The following is a 6000-nucleotide window of genomic DNA, read 5'->3' on the forward strand; positions in this document are numbered from 1 at the left end:
TTGGAGTGCTGGGAAATGCACAGGCTTGTGGGCACTTTCTCTGGATGTTGACAAAGACCCACTGTATCTGTAGGAGAGGCAACATTTTCCCTGTACTCTCTCAGGGTTTTTCGGCTGGGCCTAAGATTTAAACTGACATAAGACAGATTAACAAGAGAAAAGCATCCACATTTATACAAATTTTATATGACATGGGAGCCTTCATAAGGGAATGAACATCTCAAGAAATGGCAAAGCCTACCTGCTTTTATGTTAGGTTGAACAAAGAGAGGCAATTGTGGAAAAGTTAATAAACTGTGTGGGGAGGCTAAAGGAAGATAAGAATTATTTTAACAAGGTCTGTTTGTATAGAATTATCTCAGTCTTAACGTTTTGTCCTTGATGATAAGAATGCTACTTTCTTTCTGGTACAGGGAGGACATCTTTTATGTGGGAGCTTTTATCTCCTATTTTCAGGAAGGAAAGGGGAGATTAGAATGCCCTTCTTGCATCATCTGTGTTTTAAGTGTTTTTAGCTCAAAACAACCCTTATGCCAAAGTGGCTTATTTTGGGGTAGCATATTCTGCCACCCTTCGTGGTCCTGGGTGTTTAAGGCCATGGGACCTTCCTGGGACAGACCCTTCCCCCCATGTCCTCTGCCTGCCTCTTGTTTGTAGAAGAGCTGTCGGCTTCCCCTCAGTTACAAAAGCCTGGCTCAAGAACTAATGACTGAAAGAATGTGAACGTGTAGTGACATAAATAGCAGTTGGGCCAGGAGAACTGGTAAGAATTTAAACAGTAAATCAGTCACGTGGCAATCACAGAATCTTTAGTTTCTCCCTGAAGTACCTAGATAATCGTATTTGATGCACATTTCCTGAGTTGTTCTACAGATGCTAAAACCCCCACTAAATGGAAGAAGTTAAGTACTTGTTGACCATGGGCAGGTAGCCTCCAGACCTACTGGAGCCTGAGGATTGATAATGTTAACCCCAGGGACACCACCCTGTTACCTCACCATCAACCAATCAGAGAATTGTGTATGAGCTGACCGCATACCCTGTGACTCCCCTCCCTTACGTTGCCATTAAAAGTGCTTCCTTGGGGACGGCGGAGGGATAAATTGGGAGATTGGGATTGACATATACACACTACTATATATAAGATAGATGACTAATAAGGACCTGCTGTATAGCACAGGGGAACTCTATTCAATACTCTGTAACGACCTATATGGGAAAAGAATCGAAAAAAGAGTGGATATTCAATATGTGTAACTGATTCACTTTGCCGTACAGCAGAAACGAATACAACATTGTAAACCAACTATACTTCAATAAAAAATTTAAAAAACTGCTTCCCTGAAACCCATTGGGGAGTTCGGGTTCTTTGAGCATTAGCTGCCCCCAACTCCTTGTCTGGTGCCTTACAATAAACGCTGCACTCTCCTTCACCACAACCTGGTGGCAAGTAGACTGGCTTTACTGTGCAGGCCAGTGGACCTAAGTTTGGTTCAGTAGCAGGTGCTGTTGGCAGCCATCTCACAACCGCAAGGAGAATTAATCTTAGTATGAAGCTGACTTCATGGAAGGCAGAGTGGGGAGAAAGAAAGAAATGGGATCTTTGGATTAAGCTCACCCCAGAGCCTGCCCGACCTGTAGACTCTACAGATCACGAGCCCCTGTTTCCCTTATGTCTAAGCCCCTTCCCCGTCAATGACTCTGATGGGTATCATAGCCAGTGTTCCCTGAGCCGTACTGGGAGCCAGCACAATGCAGAACCTGCAGAGGCTCATTTGATCAATTAAGAAACAGTCATGTTGTAGAGGGACTTCCCTGGCGGTCCATTGGTTAGGACTTCGCCTTCCAATACAGGGGGTGTGGGTTCGATCCCTGGTCGGGGAGCTAAGATCCCACATGCCTCATGGCCGAAAAACCAAAAAACATAAAACAGAAGCAATATGTAATGATTTCAATAAAGACTTTAAAAAAAAAAAGGAAACAGTCACGTTGTAGAGAACAAACTTATGGTTACCAAGGCGGGGAAGAGGGGGTGGGATGAATTGGGAGATTGGGACTGACATATATACACTACTATGTCTAAAATATATAACTAATGAGAACCTACTGTATAGCACAGGGAACTCTATTCAGTGCTCTGTGGTGATCTAAATGGGAAGGAAATCTAAACAAGAGGGGACATATGTATACATATAGCTGATTCACTTTGCTGTACAGAAGAAACTAACACAACAGTGTAAAGCAACTATACTCCAATAAAAATTTAAAAAGAAGAAAAGAAACAGTCATGTGATGGCACATCATGCAGCTGTTAACATGAGATATTGCATGGAACGCTTTCCATGAGAAGTGACAAGAGCGTGTAACAAATATATGGTGTGAAATCCTACATAATCGAGAAAAAGTATCCCATTTTAACCAAGGGATCTCTTGGCAGGGGTGGGAAAGGTAGTGAAAGGAGAGAGGAATCCTGTTTGCCTTAGTTATTTCAGCTTGAACCCTGTCTGATGCCCAAGGGAGGAGAGGGCACCCCGTCCTGCAGGGAGACCTGGACAGAGGGTGAACCAGAAGCTCAGGGGAAGGGACCTAGTCTTTGAAATGTCACCGTGGAGGAGCCCAGACAGGACGACAAACCTTGAAACGCCCGCTGCTTACTGACACAACAGTCATGCCAGTGGGGATCTGCTCTGTCCGGGAGGGGCTGAGATCGGAACCTCCTGGTTCTAGGGGTGAAGGGAGCAGGCAGGCCCAGGGCCCCTAGAGAGAGGAGAGCCGGCTCATTTAGAGGCTCGTCCAGCTCCCTGGATTTGAGCTTCTGGTGGGCGACAACTGTCTTGGTTTGAGTCTCCAGTCACCCAGGACTAGCGTGCACACAGGCACAGGGCAGCTCTGAATGAAGGAGGTCAGGCGAAGGTGGGAGCGGGGCACCGACAGCAAAAGTAGGGGTTTTCCACCTGCGTACCCGCAACGAGGCGAAGCTGGGCTCCGGCCCTTTTTTGTCAAGCCTGACTTCGCAGCTGGAAGTTCTGCTTTATGGCAGTTTCAGAAGTTTCTCCTTTAAATGCAAGAATTATTATTATTATTATTTTACATCTTTATTGGAGTATAATTGCTTTACAATGGTGTGTTAGTTTCTGCTTTATAACAAAGTGAATCAGTTATACATATACATATGTTCCTATATCTCTTCCCTCTTGTGTCTCCCTCCCTCCCACCCTCCCTATCTCACCCCTCTAGGTGGTCACAAAGCACCGAGCTGATCTCCCTGTGTTATGTGGCTGCTTCCCACTAGCTATCTACCTTACGTCTGGTAGTGTATATATGTCCATGCCACTCTCACTTTGTCACAGCTTACCCTTCCCCCTCCCCATATCCTCAAGTCCATTCTCTAGTAGGTCTGTGTCTTTATTCCTGTCTTATCCCTAGGTTCTTCATGACATTTTTTCCAAAGAAGATATACAGACTGCCAACAAACACATGAAAGAATGCTCAACATCATTAATCATTAGAGAAATGCAAATCAAAACTACAATGAGATATCATCTCACACCAGTCAGAATGGCCATCATCAAAAAATCTAGAAACAATAAATGCTGGAGAGGATGTGGAGAAAAGGGAACACTCTTGCACTGCTGGTGGGAATGTGAATTGGTACAGCCACTATGGAGAACAGTGTGGAGGTTCCTTAAAAACTACAAAGAGAACTACTATACGACCCAGCAATCCCACTACTGGGCGTATACCCTGAGAAAACCATAATTCAAAAAGAGTCACGTACCAAAATTGCAGCTCTATTTACAATAGCCAGGACACGGAAGCAACCTAAATGTCCATCATCGGATGAATGGATAAAGAAGATGTGGCACATATATGCAATGGAATATTACTCAGCCATAAAAAGAAATGAAATTGAGCTATTTGTAACGGGGTGGATGGACCTAGAGTCTGTCATACAGAGTGAAGTAAGTCAGAAAGAGAAAGACAAATACCGTATGCTAACACATATATATGGAATTTAAGGGAAAAAAAATGTCATGAAGAATTATTTTTAAGGAAGCTCCTGCCCAGGGAAGTCTTGACCTGCTTAACTGTGCACAGGGGGAGTACACAGCTTTAAAGCCCTTGAGAAGAAGAATCCAACACTGAGGAATTTGCCTATTCGGAAAGCTCTCAATAGAAGGCCGAGCCTTGGAGCCCGTGAATAAAGTCTTTCTGTGTTTGCTGCTCCATGTGAACAGTACAGAAGGGAGAAGAGAAATCCCGGCAGCTGCGGCTGAGCCAGTGGGGGAAGGCACATTTGCCAAGAGCCGGCGAGGATTCTGGGATGTGTGTGTTGAGTCACTTGTCCCCTGCAGGTTTCCAAGGAGCTGGTTTGCATGAGGTAAACACGTAACCTTATTCTCAGTGCCAGGGGCCACTGTTCCATGCTCTGCAGCCTCCTCTTGCCTTAAGGATATGGCCTTGCGGGGAGGGGCATGGCAGCTCAGGGGGCAGCGTTGGGGAGGGGGCGATTCTGGCTGTTTGGTGTTGATGTGGGATTCAGCCCCATGCTCAGATGGGCTCCTTTTCCATCCCTTCTCACGTCACTGGGGACCCGTGACTGGCTGTGTGAGGTGTGATAACGCATATAATTTGCATATTATAAGCATATATGCTGTTTCTGCATATGCAAAGGAGGAGTTGCCTGGGGAGATAGGATCTTCCTGAGTTTGCCGGTAAAGCCAGAACTTGCAAGAGCAGTGTGAAGAGCTGTCCTTCCTCCAATGGGTTACCAGTGGCTGCAGGCCTAGTCTACTTCCCTGCCTGGGACCCTAGGCCGGAGGCAGAAGAGGCTGTACTTCGGTGTTCCACAGGATTTTTATGACTGGATTTGTCAGTTCAGTTCTCTGGATCCTGGTTACTAACTCTACCGGTAACCCACCAGGCTTCATGGCAAGTGGGAGAGTGGTTGTCCTCTGGAGGTGGGGGTGGGATGAATGGAGACCATAGTAGTGTCTGGAAAGCTCAGGACCTTTCACCTGGTCCTAGACTCCTGGCACCAATGAGCTGGGTCGACCAGACGGCCACTGTAGGAAGATGGGTCCTTCTGGGCTTCGTTCTGCCTTTTCCTTCTTGTACTCTCATCTCTCACTCTTGAATGGATTGTTCCAGTGGGATAGACCTGACTTTCCCAAGAGTAACGAACCTGTGGTCTGGAGACCACATTCAGAGCCGAGGTGTGAGTCCAGCCTGGTGAAGATGCTAAATCCTGAAGCCTAGTCTCAGCCAGACCGTCTCCAGGCTCACAGCCAGGGCAGCCTTAGTTACTGCACTGTGTTCGCAAATATACTTGGTTCCACTTCTCTCTGGCTCTAAACTTCAAAAGCACCTCTCGGAGCTAACACTTGAAATTGGCAGTAATTAAAATAAAGTTGAATCTTAGCTATTTTCAGCCTCCTGGAGACTGTTCATAAACCTATCAAATAACGGGAGTGCTTACTGCTTATGTAGTTTTCCATAAAAGTCATTGTTTGCATATTTGTTTCAAACATCAAAACATAAAACATCCAAGTTGTAAAATGTAAAATAAAGAAGTTTAAATTTTCAAAAAACCCCAGAACAACACAGTTGACCCTTGAACAACGTGGGGGGTTATATGAGTATAATTTATTGTTGGCCCGCCGTATCTGCACTTCCTCTGCATCCTTGGGTTCAACCAACCATGACCACGTAGTGCTGTAGTATTTACTGCCGGAAAATATCCATGTATCAGTGGACTCGTGCAGCTCCAACCTGAGTTGTTCAAGGGTCAACTGTAGTTCAATCCAGTGATCACATTTATAAGCCACTCTGAATATAACGGTCCAAATCAAATCTCATCTTATCCAAAAATGGTCCCAATGGTGGCAGGCCTGTTTATTCGTGAGATTCTGTTATGTTCTGGGAAGGATTTGAGAGAGGAAAAACACCTGGTCTCTGGCTCCAGAACCTAACAGAGGGGAGAGGCGGACATGCCAACAG

The sequence above is a fragment of the Phocoena sinus genome, chromosome 7, assembly GCF_008692025.1.
Source record: "Phocoena sinus isolate mPhoSin1 chromosome 7, mPhoSin1.pri, whole genome shotgun sequence".
NCBI lineage: Eukaryota > Metazoa > Chordata > Mammalia > Artiodactyla > Phocoenidae > Phocoena > Phocoena sinus.